At 42.1% G+C, this 23087-nt stretch overlaps 1 protein-coding gene and 1 long non-coding RNA gene across 4 annotated transcripts in view; one reads left to right on the top strand and one right to left on the bottom strand.

The window, feature by feature from the left end:
• IRX5 (iroquois homeobox 5) overlaps positions 1–23087 on the bottom strand; it is a 103912-nt gene that overhangs the window by 28229 nt on the left and 52596 nt on the right. The window contains exon 6 of one of the 3 annotated variants that reach the window (XR_016444086.1): positions 7553–9135. The exons of the other annotated variants lie outside the window; for them this stretch is intronic. The gene's annotated coding sequence lies outside the window, so the exon portion shown is untranslated. Of the gene's footprint in view, positions 1–7552; positions 9136–23087 lie in introns of those variants that run through there. 3 annotated transcript variants of the gene reach the window in all.
• LOC149857265 (uncharacterized) overlaps positions 1–23087 on the top strand; it is a 673033-nt gene that overhangs the window by 615948 nt on the left and 33998 nt on the right. The window lies entirely within an intron of this gene.

Below are 23087 nucleotides of genomic sequence, written 5' to 3'. Positions count from 1 at the left end.
TTACAAGCTGGCTTCATTACAGTAATATCCTATGCTGAGACGCGCTCTCCTCTCACCCCCTCCCCACTTTGGTTGCACAATGTGTTGGTTACACTTCCCAAGACAGCAACAATGGTTGTGTACAAATGTTACATTGTTATAGAATTCTGTTTAGTTTGGTAGAAAAGCTAGGTGTGCAAGTGTGCTTAGTCTGGTCTAAAAAGGGAACACACAGTGCAAATGTAAGCCTTGTCCAGGGGCAGCTCTATTTAGTCTGATAAGGATTAGACCAGTTTAACAAATTGTTGTACAGCTCTCCTGTTGACTTCCAGCATCCCAGAATGCCTCGTTGCTACCATCTTCTCCCCTATAGGAGATGCCCCAGAACTCAGGCTGCACTCCACTACTCCGACTGAGTATGGAACAAACTCTGGCTTGTGGCTGTCTCAAGGCCAGGAAAACCCAGCACGTCTCCCCAGCTCTGCCTTGTGGGGGGACAGACTAAATGTGTCAATTATAATATCTGCCAGGGACCCAAGGATCCAAATTTGAAAAGTGAGTCTGGATAGAATCCACATCACCAGAGTGAGGATCCATAGCACCAAAGGAGGATGTGGCTCCCAAGTAGGGCTGCCCTGTGCTCTTGGATCTCTGGCAGCCCAGGGCACTTTGAGATATGTGCAGGGGGGGTCTCTGTCTGCAAGCCATCACCATGTAGACTGCCCATACATATCCTCCCCTGAATGCTGAATGCTTGCATGGTGCTCTATTGATACAGGTTTGGATCACTTAAACTAAACAACACAACTTAGACCAGTTGAACACTAGTATGTACACTATGATTATTCTATCAGTCCAGTGCTGTGGATGCTATGCTGACTCATTTTACAAATACAAATCGTTAAGCCACCAGCAAACATTACTTTTGACAAAAGTAATCTGTTTTCATTGTGTCTTAAACAGTAACTCAACTACGTGTTCAGGCAACTAATGGTGCCACAAAAAAGGTAAACCAGTCACATATTACACAAAAATGTGCATTTTTCTGTGGCTGGCTTCCATTGTACCTTAAATTGAATGTGTGGCAGGTTTTGGACCTCATTATAGGGTCCCACCAGCCCCAGTGTGGTCCCCACTTGCTGAGAATCAGCTGATTGTCTGCTGGATCCAGGACTGCACTGATTGCTGATTGCTGGCCAAATCCAGGACTGCACCGGGGCTTCAGCTGGCCCCAGTGTGGTCCCTGATACATGACAATCAGCTGGTTCTAGGACTACATGGGTTCTCAGACATGCCCTGGTCCCTGCCAGCCAACAATCAGCTGATTGTCAAGCACCCAGCATGTTCCTAGGTTCTCCTTGCAAGTAGAGCATGATCAGGATCTGATCCTTGAACCCAAAATCACACATCCTACCATGCATATGTGGAATGGCAGGAGGCCCTATTGTTGTAATCAGATCTGATTGTGCCTTTAAATGAAAGTCAGTGGCTTTAGACTCAAAAAAAAAAAAAAAACCTTGTGGGTTAATTTAGTAGTAACTCATTTTGTCTGGGTTCCTTCCCATGATGGGTTTTAACACTATAAATGTACACTGTAATTCTAGTGAGTCCTTAAAGATTGGTTATATTATGAAAAATGACTCTATAAAATAATCTTGTTGGACTCCATATTTATAGTCCCTTAAAGGAACTACATCCAGTTTATAAATAAAAAGGGTGCAGTTTTTGTTGTTTCTGTAACTGTGAACTCAGTGTAGGATTGGAAAGTCAGCAAGATTCTTTCTTGCTCATGCCACAACCCTAATAAAGATTCTGCTGTCCAAATTTTGGCCTTGTTAACACCACTGTAATTGCTTTGTTTTCAGAAGCCATGCTGGCATAAACCTGTAAAATTCCATTGTCTAAAGTGGGGCTGTACAGATGTAAGTGCTAGCTGAACTGAATCCTTCAAATGAAAAAGAATTCATCTCCAAATGTCAAATGACCATTGAACTATTCAGGGTAAAGTTATATTTTCTGAACATCAGTTAATTATGTCCACATAGTCTAAAATTCATCAAATGCAGTAGCACTTCAGCAGGTAATCTTAAAATTACAGGAAAGCAGGGCTGGTCTGCCCCCTGAGCTACCCAGGCTCTGCCCTGAGCTATACAGGCTAATTCTCAATGTACAGCTGCAAGCTTAACTAGTTTTTGCATTAGTTAACCTTTTTTGATTACCTCCATGAAAAGTAGCAGATGCATGTTCAGACATACTCTTGAAGTACAAAGAATGTGTCTTCTGTAAATTAAACAGTGATATATTCAGTCTCACTCAAACAGCTCTATTTAGATTTTCCAACTGGGATAAATAGAGGAAGTATATTTAGATCTAAGCACTTTGTCATCGTTCATTGAGATGTAGTCTGTACACCAGCCTTAGCAAACTCTTAAATGATGCCATCGTAGAACATGTGCAGTGGTAGCGGAGTTCAAGATGAGAAGGTTATATTTTGTGTCTATTACTTTGTTATTGTTGTTATTGTTTCCCCTCCATACTTTCAGAAATAGTATATGACTTCTATCAATTGCAGGAGTACATAAAATTTTAATGACAATGTAGTAAAAGAAATGACCTCCAGATACTGCTGCCTATCCCTTGATAGCTTTCTGGGCACACTGCAACCTTTGGCTAAGCTAATTAAATAACAGGCAGCATAATTCTGAGAATGCTTATGGGGAAGACTGCTGTGATGCTATATAAATAATAGCTTGCTATTCCTTAAGCTCTTCTTCTAGCAGTTTAACCTGGGATAGGTGCAGCTAGTACTAAAACCCACTTTCAGTAATTAGATATCCCAAATGTAAAATATCATGAATAGAAATGAATTTGTAGGCAAGAACTAATCATGAATACAGAAAGATAAAGTGGTAGTAAAGCTGTATACAAATGAATACAAAGACTGGTTCTGATATTTTAACTTTGAAGTCACCATTAAAATTTTTCAGTTCAGTATGTTTTTGTACATTGTGTATTAAACCTGGTGGTTGTAGAAGCTTCTGTTTATCATATCAGTAGTAATCTTAGGCCTCGACAAAATTCTAAAGAAGAGATGCAGACTAGCAGCAAGAACTTTTAAATTCTGGTCCCAGGGGCTTGTAATATAATGGTATTGAGAGACCCAAGCTGAATCTTGGGCCCCAGTGGACTGAGTGTTGCACAAATATGTAGAATAAGACAAGCCCTACTCTGAAAAGCTTAGCCTAAGAAAAACATGACATATCCAGTGGGACAGAGAGCAGAAGCTCAGAGCATTGAAGCGACTGTTCCTTGTCATACCACCAGTCAAGCTGAGCTGGGAATGAAACCTAGATCTCCTGATTTCCAGCCCAGAACCTTTTCTCCATGTGGTGACTATGACTTTATCAAGACATTTAACCTCAGGGTTCCCCTGTTAAGAAAACAAAATAGTCTTTACCTACCTCACAAAGCTTTTCTGAGTCTTGTCAAGGTAAGTACCCTGAGGATGAGCAGGGCTTTCTAAATGTACCTAAGGCAAATGTTCAATTTTCCTGAAAATGGAAGGTGTTTCAAATAACAACCTGACAGTATGAATATACTACTGAGCACTTATGAAAGCCTGGGCCCATTGCTCAAACCACTGGAAGCCTTTATGTAATTTAAAACATAAATATAAAATATGTGAAGCATATTGACTACACCTGAGAGCAACAAGCCAAAGCCATTTCTATCATCTACAATGGAGAGGGAAAGCCAAAGCTCCATCCTGTCTAATGCTTCAAACATCCATAGAAGGGGTATATGCTTCTTACGTTTTAGGTGCACTACAGAAAAAAAAACATTTGAACTGAAGGTCAAAGACTCTCACCCTGGAAGATCCAAAAATGGGTGAAGTTCCTTAGATCCAGAATAGTCTGCCTTTATGGCTGATATTTTGAGTTGTTAACAGAAGTCTCTCAACTGATTTCAGCAGTAAAGAGGGTGCTGATCTCAGTGACAGCGGTTGAGTCTAGATGTGCAAATAATTTGGCAGTTTACTCTCAAGTAAACTACTCGAGAGTAAACTCTCCCGAGCACACTTCTACACATGCAGGGATTCAGGAACAAATTTGCTGCTCCTAGCAGCAGACTGCTTCCACTCTCTGTGGCCCTGCAATCAGTCCCTGCAGAAGACAAGGGGAGCTCTAGACTCCCCCTGGGTGCCAGCCTACAGCTGTCTCCTGGCAGGGGCTGGGACATTGCTCCCTGCTCCCTGGAGTTCCCTGCTGCTGGGGTGGGTACATTGTCTCCCTGCCCCAGCAGTAGGGAGCTCTAAGCCCCCACTCTGTGGTTGCAGGGCCCAGGCTGGGAGATGTCCCCCTTATCTCCCAGCCTAATCCCTGCCATGGCAGGACCCAGGCTGGGAGATCCTTATCTCCCAGTACCAGTTCTGTGGTCACAGTGCCAGCACTAGGAAATCCTTATCTCCCAGCACCAGCTTTGTGCTCATAGGGCCAGTGTTGGAAGATCCTTATCTCCCAGCCCAGGTCTCTCAACCACAGGGCTTGGGCTGGGAGTTAAGGATCTCTGAGCCCGGGCCCCACAATCATGGAGTGGGGCCTGGGAGCTCCCTGCTTCCAGGGCAGGGGGACATTGTTTCTGCCCTGACTCCAGTGATGTAGATCACCCCAGTAACAAGCAGTTCCTAGAGGCAGGGAGCAATCTCCTGCCCCTTGCTGCCCAGTTGACCTGGACCACATTTGCTCCTGGTCAGGCATTTACGCATGCACTTCTAAGCAGTAAGTAATCTCAAGTAATTTTGCTACTTGCATTTACAAGTATCAGATTTACTCATGATTAAAGCCAATTACTGTGCAGTATCTACACATGTAGTCATGGGTGCCTACTACTCATTAATTAGCTCTACTGTACAGTAAAGCATCTCATGTAGATGCACCCAGAGAAGGCCAATGCCGTGCCAAGGAGGACCTGCAGGGCTTTATACATTAAAGACATTACCTTGAATTGTACTATAAAGTAAACAGCAGGTTCATGCATCATGCTGAGCCCAGATGTAATAGAAGACCTTGCACCACTACCTTCTTTAAAGGAATACAGTTGAGAGGACAACAAAGAATACCTGGGATGGGTCCTTGTAGCTATTGCCACACTAATCAGAACAGCCTCAGGGCTACTTTAAACTGATAAAGAATCTGGCTGTCACAGGTCCCATCAGGATGGGGAACACAGTAGCACTTACATACATCCTTCAGCCCACACTGAGTACTCCTAGAACAGAGATGGGCTTTGCCTTGTTGTCCTCATAAAGACAAAGCATCAATGCAGGACTTGGGTTAATAATTCAGTGAGCATCAATCCCTGTTTTAACCTGCAGTGGAATTAAGTGGCTCCATTTACTGTTTAGAGATGATTTAATATGCCTGCAGCTATCCTCTGCGACAGTCCAGAGAGGGCTACCATAGGAAATAAGAAGGAAATCTTTTAGACAAATCTGGAGCTCATTTTAACATTAAATTGTTTTCAATTCAAGACAAAGAGAGATTCAATTATTCTCTGAATGGAGGTGTTGCTGCAGTTGTCAGGGAGTGGTGCTTGATATTTTATTGCACCCAATACAACCTGCTTTCTTCTCTGGCGATTACATGGTTTTGTGATTCTTCCCAGAATCACAGGCCTCTCCTGTCCAAAGCAGTAATTCCTGGAATGATGATGCTTTAGAGTGGTTGCCTGAGGCATCCTAAGGGATGCAGGTATTTTAGGACATTTGTGGGCTGACTCATTTCTAGATTGTGGCGCCATATATTTTTGTTTCTATTTTTAATTCCTGTATTAGTTTGCAGAGAAGTTTTCTATAATGTAAAGGCCACTGCTTACACTGTAGTATGTACATGGGCCATGCTGTATAGATCACTATGCAATGGGGCTAGGTGCTTCTTTAAAAGGCCCCGTGGGGTCTTCCATTCCTGATACACATCTGAAGAAATTAGTAGAAAGCTTGGGTATTTATTGCTGTAGCTGATGTTTTTCATCTAGTGATTCTGTGTTAGGAATCCACTTGGGTGCTCCCAAGGGGACACAGCAGTGGCATTATAGCATTCATCAACCTCTCTGCTCCAGTTCAGAGGGTAGGCTGGGACCTGGTTATTCTCTGGCACTAGCTAGAGCAATCTCAAGGCTGTTCTTCCTTATGCCATCAGTAATAGCTCATAATGGGCTACTTTGTTGGGTTATAATTACTCTGGAAATGGCTGTGATCCTAAGGGCCAGAACTAAATGACACAGAGCTACCTACAATAGTTTTAAGGCCCCTGGAGATTTTCAGCAGAATTCATAGCTTACACTTCTGTGTCAACTTTAAGATCCTCATTGTGTTGCCCAAACAAGTTAAATGGAACTCAATATGGGACAGAATTTTATGCCTAACAACCATTATTCTCCCAACACCACAACTCAAAATAAGGGCCTTATTCTAACTATTAATGAATTTCTAGGCTCCTTTCTCATAATTCCTGAATGTGAGAAGAAAGAAATATGGAAAAAGGTATGTGCTAAATCTTCAAAAGTAAAAGCAATGAAAAAGCTTTAAGGAAACCTAATCGGCACCATTCTAGATAGTTTCTATGATATTCTTCAACCTTACATGTGAATACATAGTAACTTCATTTAAAACATTTTTTAAAGTTTTTTAAATAAAATGTAGACATGTTACACATGATTCCATGTCACACTGCTGGATAAGGGCTGCATGTCTCAGGGTAAAAGAACCTTCCTCCCAAAATTCATGTTTTCAAATAGCAATGGTCAATCAGTACAATGTCTTCGCATTGTAGTACAAGAAATGGTTGGCATACAATGTGAAATGGCAGTGCACAACCTGAGTGCCTGTAGGAGTCCAGTGTGCTCCAAAATTGTCCACTGGTTGGAGAATAACATAACCAGAGTGGCTAGAGGGTGCTTTTCACCCTTGCAGCAACTTCTACAAGATAAGGCTCCAAGGAACTTCCAGTGGATTGTAGAACTTCCCTACTCTGTAAAAATCCTAAAGGGCAAGATGACTTGCCCTCCCTCATAATGTCACTCCTAGTGCAGGAGCCAAGCTGATCCATCATAAATCCCATAGAGGTCACATAACTTGCCATCTCAGAGCCAGGATTATGCATTTCAAGAGCTTTGAGTACACTATTGCAATATGCTATTTTATTTTACAAATGGTCCTCTCCTGCTCTTGTTTCTGTACCCTCTGTTGTTTTGCTGCTCAAAGGGAAGACTTACTAAGAGTTTGCTTTATATAGTAGACTTCCCCAATCAGGTTTCTGGTTTACACCTAATTACTCAAGTCAGTGAAAATAATAACAAGGTTTCACTTAGATGTGCATTCCGAGAAGTCAGTGGTTAAGATCCCTATCAAAAATGAAAAACAATGTGCAGCAAAAATAATTATTTTTGTAAGACTTTCCAGCTTTTACTGATGATGATGAAAACAGCAGTTCACAAAGGAAATATATTTTATTGATAGCAAAGATTTATTGCATCATTGTATTAGAACTTCAGGGGCATGTAAATTCAGGACTGGGGAACAATATTGCTATGGAGAAATGGCACCTTTGAACAGGAGAGAGGCAAGCACTTCAAAGTTATGTTGAAACTGTTTGATTTGAATTTCTGCTGCTATACAAGAGGATACTCAAAAATTCCTTGGACACTTCCTCCACCAATATGGCCGTATATATTTTTCCCTTGTGTTGAAAACAAGCTTCTGTTAAAAATGGTTAAGGATGAGATTTGTTGAGTCACTAGCCTGAATTTGTGGTCTTCAAAATTATTTCGTAAATGAGGAAATTTTGGTCTATTTTTAACATCTGATTTCAATGCTTTAATAAAGCTGAATGAAAAATTTAGGGGATTCTGAGTGAGGCCCCCAAGTAGCAATGAGCTACTGCACTGGGGCTCATTGCTACTGCTCATTAGTGTTGCTGGGCACTAACCATGCAACAATGGTATGGCACAGTAGTAATGAGCTACTGCACATTAGTGCTGGCAAAAAAGTGTGCGGCGACAGTACTGCAAAGTAATGTCAGTTACTGCACAGTCTGCTGTACATGTAGACACAGCCATTGTGATGTGGGCAAAATTGTTGCCTTGCTTTGCAACAGATAGCATAAAAGTCTCATTTGAAAAGACGCTAGAAGCAGCCTTCTAAGAGCTTGTGATTCCTTTCAGATAACAGGTCCGTCACAGAGTGCATACAGAAATCTCTCAACTGTTAGCCTCTAGTTCTTGGCCAGTTTCTAATTTTTTTATTCCATATTCCCTGGGGGGTGTCTACACATGCACGTTAATACACAGTAGACTATTTTACTGCGCATTAAAGCATCATGTAAAAAACCATGACCTTATGCTAATATGCAGTAAAGTAGTCAACTACTCATAAAGCATTACTAAAAAAGCATGCAAATACACTAGTGCACATTAGCACAGCCTAATGTGCATTAATTTAGTATCTCATGTTGGGAGTAATAAATTTAATGTCCATCAGAAAAGGTGCATCAACACACATGTAGACCTGCCCTCTGTATTTGAGAAATGCCACTAACTGTCACTTTCATATACTGATACCTGCTTGTCATCTGTAGGGATGCAAACTAGGTTTTCTCTCCTGAAACAAAATGTAGATGTGAATTTAGTTTGTCCTTTAAAAAAGCCCCACCACTCTTTTGGTCCTGCTAGATTAAGGTATGATTTCTTTGGAAGGGACATTTTTCACAGACATAAACCCTATTGTAGATGGAGTTAAACTGGTATTGTTTATTTAATTTGGACAGACAGCTACACTGGCCAAAGCACTCTGTTACTGCTATAAGCTGCACCCATATGAGAGTTTGCTGACATAGTTATACCACCCAATTTTTCCCAGTGTAGAGTAGGCTTCAGATTCTTCTTTCCATAAGCTTCAATGTCGGGTGCCTTCTAAGGTCCTGATGCTGCAATTGTTGGCAACTGCACTGTCACTGAAAGAATCTAGCACCTCATAGGATCAGCTACTAATGAAATGGCAGATGGCGTGTTCATAGGCCAGCTGTGTACCACTGGTGAACAAGTATATAAGCTGCTAGAAAGTCCAGAGGAGATGCTCTTGAAAACTCTTTGGAAGTGAAGCTGTGGGAGAATTGACAACAAGTGATTTTTAAAGCTGCTACTGTTCAGACTGTAACGCTATTCATCTTTAAACAAAAAATAACGCTACCCCATATTTACATCACTGTGTTCATCACTAAACAATGCAAGGCTCCTTGACCTACTATTCTTAACCTTTACTGACAAAAAGATTGTAATATAAATAGGACATTTATAACCAGCATTGGAAATCTCTTCTGTTGTGCGATTATCTACAAAGTGTTATTACCCCCTTTTTGCACAGGAAAATATGCCTAGATTTTCATTGATCCATCTTGAATCAATGCTTTTAAAAATCTTAGACACATTTTACTTAAGAGCAAAAGCATGCATTTTATGTTTTGACATGGTATTATTGATTGGAAAGGAGAGAGCAGTGCTCTCCACCTGACTGTCTCTTCAACTTCCTAGTCTGGCAGTGTCTAGTAGCACGACGTCCTTAATGGCTTGGCTTCTGTTTTCTCTGCTTGTTGCCTCTCTTCTTTATCCTCCCAGTCCTCAGCACGGTGCCTTTCTCAGTTTTTTAAAGTAATCAATATTGTGCTGAAACCTCCTGCTGTTTGCTGTCACTCATATTTGGCACAGTTATAAATTATGTATGGGTCTCTCTCAGCCCATATACAATTTCTATTGCATTTGTCAATTGCTAATCAATAGTTCACTTTTCTTATCCTCAAAGACACACTCGTTCTGAACTTTTAATGCAAACATTTTATTTTCTCCTCAAAGGTAATAGAATGGAATAGATTCGTATAGGAAGCCAGAAGCTGCAAAGGACAATTTTAGAGATCTGGTGTCATATTAGAAAGGATATAAACATGAATATTGTAGCTAAAGATACAGCATTCAGCTTCCGTCCCTATATTCAACTCTGTAGTTACCTCCTACATATGTATTCCCAGCAATGTTTTTATCATGGCTGTGCCTACCTGTGACCCTTTCAACCTTCACTGCACAAGATGCTCACAGTGGTAGACTGAACTTCCAGAATTAATGGCATCTGACATTTAAGTCAACCTTAAAGAAATCTCAGCAAACCCAGTCACTTAAAATAATATGGCCAGTGTCTCTTTAAGGAGGCATATTGACATTCTTTGTAAAATGTCATGTTATGTTGATATCTCAATCAAAATGCATAGCTCTCTCTCCTTTTGGCTAGCTTTGAAATTAGGTTGTAAAACAAAAATGAATAGATAGTTCTTTTTTAGGTAAAAAGTCCAAATTTAAAACAAGAAGTTGGCTTGCTGACTATTTGAAATAAGTCATTGAGCCCTGTAGCATCTACTTCTGCTGCAACATCTTTAATACACGTATGAATGGTGTTAGCTGAGGCAAGGAAAAAGTACCAGTGGAGTGAGACTGCTTGAAACCATTTTTTGCTTTAGGCAAAACAGAGTGCTAAAAGAGTTGAAAACAAGAAAAGCTGCCTATTGCTATCCCTGCAACATCAAACATCAAAACTCAAGCCATTTGCTGCTGTAGCTTGGTGGCTTGGATAAATGTTTGCCTTTGGAGAAACTGCTAGTCACAGCAGGAAGAGGAGAAAATGTATTCCTCCAAAATACTAATACCTCTAGTCACTTCAAAAGACCAATGAACTCACTGTTACAGGTCTTCAGACTATGCCTTATATCCACCACTGTGTTCTCAGGATAGGACCCTTTGCTCTACAATTCCTTTTGCTTCTAGGTGTGAAAGAATGAGAGTGTAACTTCCAGGGTGTGCCTTGTCCCTTGGGGCTTGATCATACCACCTGCCCTCCTGTTGTATAGTACTTAAGTCTCCTAAATAAGTCAAATGATGAGAACACAGTTCTACACTGTGAGGATCCTACAGCCAAAACAGGCCAGGCAAAGGACAGTGGATGGATGAGGCTCCAAGCAGAGCTGATTTGTATTGCACAGAATGTACTGAAGTGAACTGAGCATGAATCCCAGTTGTGGATCCAGGAATAGGGCCAGGGGGTGCACCGCCTCCCCCGCGCACACACACACACACATTGGAGGTTCCTGCCCGAGTGCTGTCTTAGCAGTGAGCTTTGAGCTCACCAGCTGATTGGGGCAGGGTTTGCCTGGAGCCCCTGTTTTCACACAGCTCTGGAGCCCACAGGGTGAATGCTGCTTCTCTTTGCCCTTCTCCTTCCCTCCTCCCCTCTGAATTCAGCTGCAGAAAAAAGGAGGGGTGAGTGGCAGCAGCAGTGCTCACTCCCTGGGATCCAGAGCCACACAAAACCAGGATCCCACACCAAGAGCTTATGGGCAGCATAGCCAAAAAGGATATGACCGTGTCACCACACCCCCTCCCAGATCCAACCCTGGAGAGCCCAGCTTTAGTTGAAGAGGTTTGTTAAGTAAAGCATAGAAGGAGAGGGTCTTTAACAAGGGAACAGCTCCTTTGATATTGCTAAGTGCTCAAATATGGCCTAGGTCTTTTGCAGAATCAAGGCCCTTACCTGACAGGTACATCATGTCTGAGTTACACTGTGAAGATCATAGAAATAAACCAGGTGGGGCAAAGGGGAGGGATGAGGTTCCAAGTAGAGCTGAGTTTGTACTGAATGTACTAAAGTTTTATTGTAAGTGCATCTGCAATGTAAATGCAAAAGTAGTATATTCAGTATGCTGTATATTACAGTGAAGTATTAGAAAGAGACACAAGATAATGATTCAGAAGAAACCAGTTCACTGGCATTGATTCATTCTTCCCCCAGAGATTGCTTGAATCTCCTGGGAATGTTGTTACATATAAACAATGGCAACCATCTGCTGGGCAGTGAAGATGTACCCACAGCGAGCTGGAATAACCTTATTGGCTTCAGGCTTACATGGGTGTAATTGAGAACACCATTTAATGTACATTTCTGTTCAGCAGTTCTAGAGACAGAGGCCCACCATGAAGAAATGAGCCCAGGGCAGTCCTCTCTCAGCCTTCCCCCAGCTCTCCTCCTCTCATACCTTCTGGCTTGCAAGGCTCAGGGACATCAGCGAGTAACAGCTGGGCGGTGCCATATGGTGCAAGGTGTTCTCAAAACTGTAGGTCTCTAAAGTAGCAATACAGTTTGCAGTACTTGGCATACATGACCCACTCACCCACCCCATGTTACACTACTGCCTAGTGCACGGTGCTGCCACATTCCCTGGCCTGGCTAATCCAAATGTGATGATGTAATGATAAATGTTCAAGTCCTGCACATGCGCAGTAAGTCAAGGTTCTGCAGTGAACTCTCCACCTCTGAGGAGGGGCTGACTTAAATATATACATTGGCATGCACTGTAAAGACTCAGCAACAGGGATTTTGGTGCCAAAAGTAGGTAGAGTAGATGATGATGGGTCAGAAATGTGAAAAGTAATAAGTTTGTTTCAACATGATATTTAATGGAAGCACCAATTGGATGAGTGTTCGAGAGACAGATACCTTAGAGATGAGATTGGATTGTGAATATGGGGCAATTTTGATGTTTAAAAAGGGAGCTGAGCTCTGCTCTGTGTGTGTATATGAGTCTGATGTGTCCCTGAGGAGAGATACTTGTGAGTTTGAGTCCTTGTGTCTGAAGAGAGACTGCTCAGGTCTGGTGAGTCTGAGACTGGAAGAGATTAAGGGTGTTTGGAGACCGTCTAGTGTCTAATGTTTGTGGAGTGATTGCATGTGCGTGTGTATCCCAGGCAGAGCAAGACTCCCTGATGATTCCTCTGGGATTAGAGACAGAAGTTACACATAAACCAATTTAAGCGATCAGAACTGGTTTAAACCTGTAATTAGAACAGACGTTCAGTGCACATAAACCAGTTTCAAAATGGCTGAAACTGGTTTAAGGTAAACTTGGTTGAATGTAGTATCAGACTTAACTGATTTGGGCCAAACCACTTTATAAAACTTCTGTCCCAGAACCCTTCCTGGTTCAGAGTCCCCCAGCATCCCAGCATGCTTTCCAGCCCTGGGCTGGTCTGTGCTGTCTTCTCTAGAGCAGCAGGGCTGACCCTGATCCCTCTGCTCCCTAGCTGGAGCAGTAAGAGCTGATTGACAGGAGTGGGGGGCAAGCCCAGCTGGGGATGCAGCCCAGTGTATGGGGGGGGCTTACTGCCCCCATCCAGGCAAATCTTGGTTGAGGTCTGGGGCCAGCAGTGGAGGTTAAACACCCCTTCCCCCCTCAAACTTACTGCTGGTGTGACTGTGGACTATAAATCCCAGAGGCACCTAGGAGCAGGAAGAAGAAGTAATGAGCAACCCTTCAGAGTCTTGCTGCTGTGATTCTGGACTGCAAATCCCAGAGACCTCGGGGGCAGCAGAAAAAAGAAGTGAACACATAGCCAGAGAGCTGTGCCCTAGCACCCTCCCCCTTCCCCACCCAGAGACCTCGGGGGCAGCAGAAAAAAGAGGTGAACACATAGCCAGAGAGCTGTGCTCTAACACCCTCCCCCTTCTCCACCCCCACCTTCTGGCCTGATCCACTACAGGCATGTAGCTGCATTACCTGAATCAAAGGTAAATGTCTGATCACTTGTTTCAGTTTAATCTGTGCATCTTAAAACTACCCTGCAAAGACTGAACCGATTCACCCTTGGGCTTTTTGACTGTCTGTACCTAGCCTAGGAGCACAACCATAGATCAGGACCAGTGCTGGTGGGCCAACACTCTTGTGGTAACATATCACCCATTCCCTGGACTGAAGGAGAGAGAGTACCCAAGAGAGGAGAAAATCTCCTGGGAAGGTGGGGAATCTGTATAGCTCTCATTGTAAGCACAGGACCTGAGAGCCTGCAACAGCTGGGCTCTCTGTGTCTATGCTACTGTAACTTGCAACATTGTTTGCAGCTCTCAGACTGAGGATCTGTAGTCTGTTCTGTTGTGTTCTGTGCTCTCTCTATCACTGTTTTCTTACTTATCATTGTAAATAATCTTGTAATTGTTGTAAGTATTGTTGTTGTCTGTTATCATTAATACAGTCCTGTGGTTTCCAGGTTAATTGAAGAGTCTGCTCATTTATTTTTGTGGTGGGGTAGCACTGGGCTGCAGACGAATATCCTGCTTAGAGTTGTCTGCCACCTTAAAAATCCTTTCACTGGGCTGCGGTCTGAGAGGAGGAATACTCTTATTTGCGTAATTAAGAGTCCAGCATTTAACACTAGAGGACCAGCTGAGACTGGACATAGTTATACCATCAACAGTCGTTGCTAGGGAGTGCCTATGTGAAGTGCAACGTGCCAGTGCTAGACCCCAAAACCAGTACAGCGTAACTGTGTTTATAGAACCCAAGGCATCTGCCAGTAAAACACAAGACAGCTACATATATCCGTTCTGAGGTGTATTCTACTCTGAGGGGTGACATGTTGTTTCCCTTCAGAGCTCCCTAACATGGTCTTTTGACAGTGTGGACAAGCTTAGTAAGCCCCATTGAATCAAGTATTGTATAAACACAGGAAGAGTCACTGCCCTGAAGAGCTTATAATGTAAATAGATAAGGCGAAGGTCAAAAGGTTAAATGGCAGCAGAGAGGAAGAGTGAGTTGCCCAGTACCATGCAGGAGGCCAGTAGTGATTCTCCAAGTCACAAGTTTGTTGTTTCATCTTCAGTTCATGCTGAGTGCTTCAGTACTATTGTTCTTGAGCTTGTTGCATATCCCAACATTTCACATGTCCATTGTGTTCCATACAAACTTTCTCTTGCACTGACCTTCAGTCACAGTCTTGTAGTCAACAATGGACGTGTCTACATGTGCTTTTATGCATACCTAAACTTAATGTGCATTTGTCAAATGCACATTAAGGCAATTTTAGGTGGATAACTACAAGTGCACGCACTAAGGTGCACTCTTAAAATGTTTTGGGGTGAGGGTGAATGAACTCCCTTCATTTGTTTTTAAATTTATGTTGAAATCAGGAGCCTTTGTTTTACCTAAATCTTACTTCATGCTCTGACCACCTCCTTGAGACTTTTCCTGCTGGAGAGAGATGCTTGAAAACCAGCTTGTTTTAAAGGCACTCATTAATATAATTGTGACTCAGCTTCTTAAAAATGTTACTTGTTCCCTTAGACCTCTATTTCTATTCCTACCTACCAACTTTCAAATATTTTCTATGCCCACAAAAGAGAAATTGTTATCTTGCCCCTTACTGGTTATCTTCCATCCCTTTACTGGGATTGATTAAAGCCACTTTATGCCTACACAGACCTCCACTGAAACCAAAAGAAAATTCACAGGGACTCAGGAATCTGTCCACACAGATCAGATTGCAGAAACAAGGGATTTTTTTAACTCTAAAATATTTGAGAAGGTGTTTTTGGGTTCTGTTACTAGTTTTTTTTTTATTTTCACTGTCCTGTTGTTAGAGATTTATTTTAAAAACATTTGGCAGAATGAAAACCCAGTTTAATTTCCTCTGACCCAGAGAATCAGCTGAGTGTCTGTCTACTAACAGCATTTGGCATGTACTGTTTTGATACAACTTGCAACATCACCGACTTGTAAAATAGACTTAGGCTTTATCAGTCTCTATTACTGCTACCTAGATGTAGGGCAAACATCTCAGTGTTTCTGATTTCAAATAGATTCATCATGAAATATTTTGTTGCTGGGATTTTTTGCTTATTCCACTGATAAATGCTTCATGTTTTTTTTATGTTTGGCCTTGTATCCCAATATTGAGCCTTATTTTAGAATGAACCTTTAATAATCCTTATGTTAAAAGAGATAATTTCAAATGTAACTTCTAAATAGCATCTCTAGGAAGACTTTCTTTTTCCTCTGGGGCCCAGAAAAATCCTGTATTGGAACAACCATCTTACCTACCTACACTGTGGCCATGTCTACACAAGCAGCGGACTGTGCAGTTTTTACTGCACAGTCATTTAGTACTTACATAAACTTGTAGTCATTTAGTATTTGCAGTAACTGGCATTACTGGGGAGTAGCATCCCCACATGGGAGCTGCTGTACAGTAGCTTGTTACTACTGCACAGTAGCAACATCTCACAGTTAGTGCCCACCAACATTACTGCACAGTAGCAACAAGCTACTACACAGCAGCATCTCATGTAGGTGTGCCCATAGAGCCTATCAACACTATTCCTGAAAAAAACAGATTCTTTGTTGTTGACTGCAAAATATTTCCTCACCCTTAAAAGGAAGAACCTCAAGCTAGTGGTCATCCGTGTAGTTCCACTTAAGTCCAGATCCTGATCTGGTATAAATCAAGGTAAACAAAAGAGCTACATTAATTTACCCTAGATGACTATTAGATGTGAGGTCACCTCCATTGCAATCAAAATCATTTTGACTGGACAAGTAAGATGGCTTGGCCAATTGTATTGGCTACAGTTCTACTCTTTGTTCTATTTTTGTACAGTGAATTTTTTCGTTAGTAATTCCTATGAATCTATAACACATTGTGACTATATGTCCCCTAATCATAAATATCTGAATACCTTGAAAAAATGCAACAATGATTTAACACTAGATCATTGCAGGCCCAATTCAAAAAAGGCTACACTTTTTTTTCTATATGGGAAAAGGGAACTTCCATGTATTGGGTTTGGAATTCACTGAATCTGAATCTTCTTTCTTATGCATAAAAGTTGCCAAATGCTCATTACTCACTGAAGGGATCCATAACTCAAACGAGGTCATGAGCAAAAGAAAAATGATTGTGCCCTACTTAAGTAGAATTCAAGTATTTAAAAAAAGGAAAAAACCTGGCAGGAGTAAAGGGTAAGTAAATCAACTCCTTTAAAAATATTTCTTCAATAATTGCATGAGTACAAAATTCAAGGCTAATAACTCTCCAACTCGTATGCATACCACCTTACTTTTTCCAGCTCTTAAAAAGCAACAGACATTAGGAGGTTTCCTTTAACAATGACAGATCTATTTTTTCTTAAATTTTATCCATCAAACAAAAATGTAATATTATTTATTAGGGAATGGTTATTAACAAGAAGAGGTGGTCTTCCATTTAAACTGAACCTAGAAGAGAAGATACAGCTAAAACATATGAAGCAGCACTTCACATTTTCCTTTTCTTTAACCCAATCCAATCTCTTACCCCAAGGGACAACATTTTTTGATCATTCCAGATTCATACTGACATGTCCCATATCATACTTCGCTCTCTAATCTTTCAGCACTGTGCACATTGAACACATTGCAATACATACGTTCATTACCTCAGTGAACAGGAAACCACACGTATTGTACCAGAGACCACAACTAGACAGAAGACATTGGTCAGAGATCACTTAAGTTTCCTTTCTGCTGCTTCTGGCTTCTCTAGAGGAGACTCTGATTTGTCGAGAGACTTGAGTTGTAATTCCTTCAATGCACTTTGCTTCCTTATAGTTTGGTGGGGACATGGAAATAGAGAGATGAGAAACCACTCTGTGTGTGTGCGCGCGCGTGTGTATGTGCAGCCATGTGACCTTGTGTGTTTCGTCCTCTCATGCCCTGCTACTCTGCCTCTGTTCACCTCCCTCAGTTGTGAGACAAACTGGAAGTGGCAGCATGGAGTGGAATATATTTCATGCCTTAGAGTACAAAAGCTTTTAGAACATAGTAAGTCCAGTTTGTGCAGTGTGTAATGGCCAGAATCTGCATATCAAATAGCAAAATAATATTGACTTGGCATTCCACTGCAATGTGTCAGTGTTGCTTTAGGGAACCAGTTGGTGGGAAATAATATTTCAAATACAGGGGGAGGAAACCAAGGACAACTTTCAGAGTGCATGCAAGCTTTGAAACTTTGATAGAGTTAAAAGCATTAAGCAGGTACCTTGGGCCTTGATAGCAGTACTCTGAAATGCATCACCAATTGCATCACCCAGTCTGACACCTCCAGAGGAACCTCCAACTTCTCCTTGATGGTTAAACTTATATCAGACCATGTAATCACAGTTGATTTATATGATCTGACACTTGTAACCCTTGGTACACAGTACTAACCATGGCGTGTCCAGTTGTTTGGGACCTGGGGTGCCAGGTAGCTCTACCCCTTGTCCAGCTCACCTAAGAGTGGCCAGAGGCTCCCTGAGAGGAGAGGCTCCCTTTACAAGACCTTGCAGACTCATAAATAACTATTTTAAAATGTAATTATATACAGGAGGTAATTGCTACATGCCAATGAACATTAAATAATATCAACAGTTTGGAACACTCTATTTACAATACAGAAGGTTGAGTCTGTACAAGAATAACAGTTGATAACTATTTACGCTAAAAGGATAAACTTAATGAATACATAGCTAATATCTTAGGCACCATGTTAGATACTGGTTATATTAAAACCCTAATTAACTATTCACAAGCAACAACCAATCTCTCCAATTTATGCCCAGCCAATGCAGGGAGGAGCAGTCCCTCACTCCTCACATCACACGCTAGTGGGTTCCAGCTGCCTCGGGATATCCATACAGGCCAAGGGGTCTCACAGACTGCAGAAACTGTTTCCACTCAGACTCCTGTAAAACACAAATTCTCTTCCACACACCTCCATACACTCTTCTGTGCCCGGGCACAGCCTCTCCAAGCCCGCAGAGCTATTTACAGTTAAACACAGAGAGGGTGAGCAAGCTGCCACCAGCAGACCAGGCAGCATCTCTGGGCTCACTTTCCCTTAAGGCACTCAGGCAGACTGAGGCTTCCCCTCAGGTCGTGCCTCCCTGGGTCTCAACCCACACAGGCATCCTGGGGACTATGCCTAGCTGGCATCTCTTTCCACAAAGCCACCCAGTCCTGCCACAGTCCTTTCCCCAACCACTCACAAAGTGGGGTTTGTCACACCCTTACCAACCGCCAAGTCTCCAAACCCAGAGGGTAATTGCTGTCCCACTCTCTAGGAGCTTCCCAGCGCTGTGTCCCCACCCTAAGAAATTTGTTCAGCTCATTCATGAACTTCACTTGCTCGTTGTAGGGGTCTGCTCTCTTGTGCTTGGCCCTTCAGGTGCTTTGCTGACCCCTGGCCCACCCACAAGGGGTCCAGCAGGCAACCACGGGGTGGGGCCACGCTGCAGACTTGTCTCAGCCCTTCTCACCTCATGCACCTCTCACAGCATGCACCTCTCCCTCTCCACCCCCGGGGCAGGGAGGTGCTCTGGTTTTAAGGGGAGCTGCCCAGCCAATTCCTGAGCTGGAATTTTCCTGGGCTCCCTAACTGTTTTTTGAATCCTGCATCCCCTTGCTGGGGTTAATCTGAACTGCAACTATGGTGTCTCTGTTGAGATAATCTCCCTCAAGTGTTCAGGCAGAGCCCGATGTAAAACACTTGGAAGGTAAGTGCCCCTTAGCCTGCCTGTTACACACTTTCTTGCTTGTTTGCTTGCCTTAAAGGAACAGCAACTGGGAACTAAATTTGGTGTTACAATCTTTGGATTCCCTGGCACATAGGATATGGAGCAGTGGTTAAATTTAAATTAAAGAATAGAGGGTTTTAAGTGAATTATACAAAAAAGCAACACTGCCATCAGTATTACAGTACCCCAGTGGCTCATCATTGCTTTTCACTTCACTTCACAGGAATTACCATTAGGCACAATAATTTTGTCTGAAGCTACACCCACTTTTGCTAACGCCCTGCTCCCTGCCCAAAGTAGATCCAGAAGGAACCCATCAAGAACCACTACAACATTAAAAAATCCCATAACAACAGATCAATATCTGACATAAAGAAAATACTTTTCTGACTGATGCTGGGTTTTTGGGTGTAGCCATGTTGGTCTAAGGACATAGGCAGGCAAGTTTCTTTGAGTAGATGTGATACCTTTTATTAGACCAACTGAGTGCTCAGTTAGTCTAATAAAAGATATCATATCTAGTCAAAGAACCTTACCTGCTTTCTAACTGATGGTAATTTCTGCATGTTTAAACCTAATCCTGATTCCACAGAACACAGTAGAAACTTTACTTCATGTAACTGTCTTATAGTTTTTAGCAAAGACTTTATATTATTTTCTCTTTTTTTTGTGTAACTGCCGCGCGGCACTCTCACATTTATGTAACCTTGAAGTAGACTGTTAATCAAAATGAATGCTTTGTACTTCTCTCCACTGGCATTAAGCTACACATGCGCATTCTGTAAATTTCATTTCTTATCTAAAAGTGTCATTTCTGCAGAAATGAAACTTATGTAGAAAATCTGCCTAGCAATAATTATGTAAAAGAAAATTATCCTATCTGTATACTATAGTTAGTGTCATAGAGGCAGTCCAACAAACATTTATAAAAGAGGCAAAAAGCAGGAAGCAGCAGAGACGACAACTGGAAAACTCTGTGGGCCTGATCACCCCGCAGACCGGTTCTCAGCCTCCCCGCCTGGGCGTATCCCAGCGAAGATAAAGGCCTCAGAAATCCGACAACTGACAACGATTCACTGTGTTACAGTATTGCTTTGTGTTTCCCAATTATGAGCCTTTGACCAGTTCTGGGACTTAAGGAGTCGGCAGCCGCACCTAGCTTTGGACTTGTTCCACTGTTGGAACGCGAGGGCTGGCTCTGGAACCTCGTGAGCCAACGGACACCCTACAGAATATCCCATCCATGAGCTGTTGACCAGTTCTGGGACTACGGAGCCGGCAGCTGCTGGCTCTGGAACCCCGTGAACCAACAGACCCCTTTAGTATCCAGCATACTGTAACTGAAGAAACATTGGAGACTCCGCTTCTCGACTGCCTCTCATCGTAGCTTAGACAGCATATCTACGCTCGCTATACTTGTATTTACTGCAACTTCGTTCCAACCGGCCTCCCCTCTTACTTGTAAGAGGGTGAGGCCAGGTGAGTGAATAAATCTTTTTATTTTACTCTATATCTACTCCGTAATGACTTTTATGACTAACATTCCATATCAATGAGCCGTTGACCAGTTCTGGGACTTAAGGAGTCAGCAGCCGCACCTAGCTTTGGACTAGCTCCACTGTTGGAACGCAAGGGCTGGCTCTGGAACCTCGTGAACCAACGGACACCCTATAGATTAAGAGACACTAACAACTTACTCTAAGTCGTCTACTTGTGCCAACTCGGCGAACCTCGAGGGCGGCTAAGAGCTACCTCAATTCCGCCCCACAAGCCGCGCGCTCGCACAACTCCGCAAAGCCCGCGGCTCCCCTAAGCGGTGCCGGAGCCGCTAGCCCGGCATTTCGCCGCACTTCAGTGGGAATAGAATTTAGCCCTAAGTAAGATCTCTGTGGATTACATAGAATCACATGGGTTTGACAACATAAGCAGCTCCTTAATGTGTTCATTTTCAGGTCTCAGAAACTGTTTGCTCTGTCCTGCTTTCATATCCTGTATGCTGAATACAAAAGTCAGGGGGAGGGTTTGGTCTATCAGATGAGATTCAAGAGTCAGACTGAAGTAGCTGATAATTGCAGGCATAGCCTGCTGTTATGATATAGCACATAGGTTAAGGCATTGAAGGCCTTAACAAAACCACTAGCCAGCTGAACACATGTCAGATATTAGGATAACTCGATGGAAAAGCACTTTGCTTTGGCAGAAGGCATCAAGCTGTGATTTCCTCTAATACTGCTCTTTTGCAATAATAGGTCAATCAGCTCAGTACCCTGACTTAATTCCAATCTGGGCAACTACATTCTGCCATACTAACATTTTCCCCTGCATTTTCAAATGGGTTGTCCTTCACTGGTATTGTCAGTATTGTTTAGAGCTGCTGCAAGCTGTTAAAGAACTGCTGAGTTGCACTCCAGAACTGGCTGTGTTTCAGTGATGCCTAAAGCCCTCTATATGTAAAATTTTGTTAAAAAGTCATTGGGAGTAAAAAATGTTATATGAAAATAAAATATATATCTGATCTAGATCTCATTTATGCAGCTGTTACATTTAAGTGAATCCATAAACGTCTGTGGAGTTACTGCAATTTAGATTCAGTGTCTATAATTATATATCACAACCCCCAACTGCTATAAATTGGCATAGTTCCAGTGAAGTCAAACTACACCCCTCTAAGGATCTGATTAATTTATTATGATTATATTGTATAATGGATTGAATCTATTAAGTATAGTGTATATGTAGGTACAAGTATTTTTGTGCGAGCACATATTCTTCTAGATGCAAGGTTTTGCATTATTATGCTTAATATACTACTAGTGGATAAGAATGAAAATAGTTCGTGAAAGAGCCTGGGGAGATGAGAACTAGCATTCCAGAGACTTGATTTTGTGGCTTGGTATTTGCTGGGAACTAAAGGTGTCACATTGTCTACATTTTTATAGTTCTAACCTATCAACGCATGTCAGAGGCAGATTTATAGCTGGATATCCACTGGATGAAGTTTGACTCATTTTAACATCCAGTTTAGATTATTTTTTTACCTAATGAATTGAACTGAAACTGTGAGGAGTTTAGGCTTTTAGTTAATGGATAGGTAGGGGAATGAGCTGAATATATTAGATGCTTTGTTCTAAAAGAGTACAAGGGACTGACCACAGATTACAGCTATTAGTTTCAGTCATTCTTTGAGTCTAAAAATATCTACCCCATATGAATCGTGCATTACATTTCTTGAGCTTTCAGGCTATTGAACTCTTTTGTAAGATCCTGAAGACTGATCTAAAGGCAGTGATCATCTCATAACATTTCAAACAGATCTGAGAACTTTGCTACATACAAATAAGCAATATCACTAGTTTGCTTGATGCCTGGTAGCAAATTTCAGTGGCTATTAATTTAGCAGCTAGCAAGCCATTAAGCTGAGGACCACTCCCCAGGATGGGTGTCTTGGAGATGCCCCTGTAAGACCTAGGATGGGTATGTTTGGTATTTTTATTAATTATTCTAGGAAGGAAAAGTACCATATGGCATATCTGAATTTTCAGTGAGGGTGGACAATGAAAGTATTGGTTTATTGAAGATCAAGTTACCTTTTTCACTTTGTGCGCTACTGCACTCAGAGGCTATGACCAGATTAGCTTCCTTGTAATTTATTTGC

Source organism: Crocodylus siamensis, chromosome 9 (genome assembly GCF_052110815.1).
Source record: "Crocodylus siamensis isolate JL-2025a chromosome 9, ASM5211081v1, whole genome shotgun sequence".
Lineage (NCBI taxonomy): Eukaryota > Metazoa > Chordata > Crocodylia > Crocodylidae > Crocodylus > Crocodylus siamensis.
This window is presented reverse-complemented; position numbering and strand designations above follow the sequence as displayed.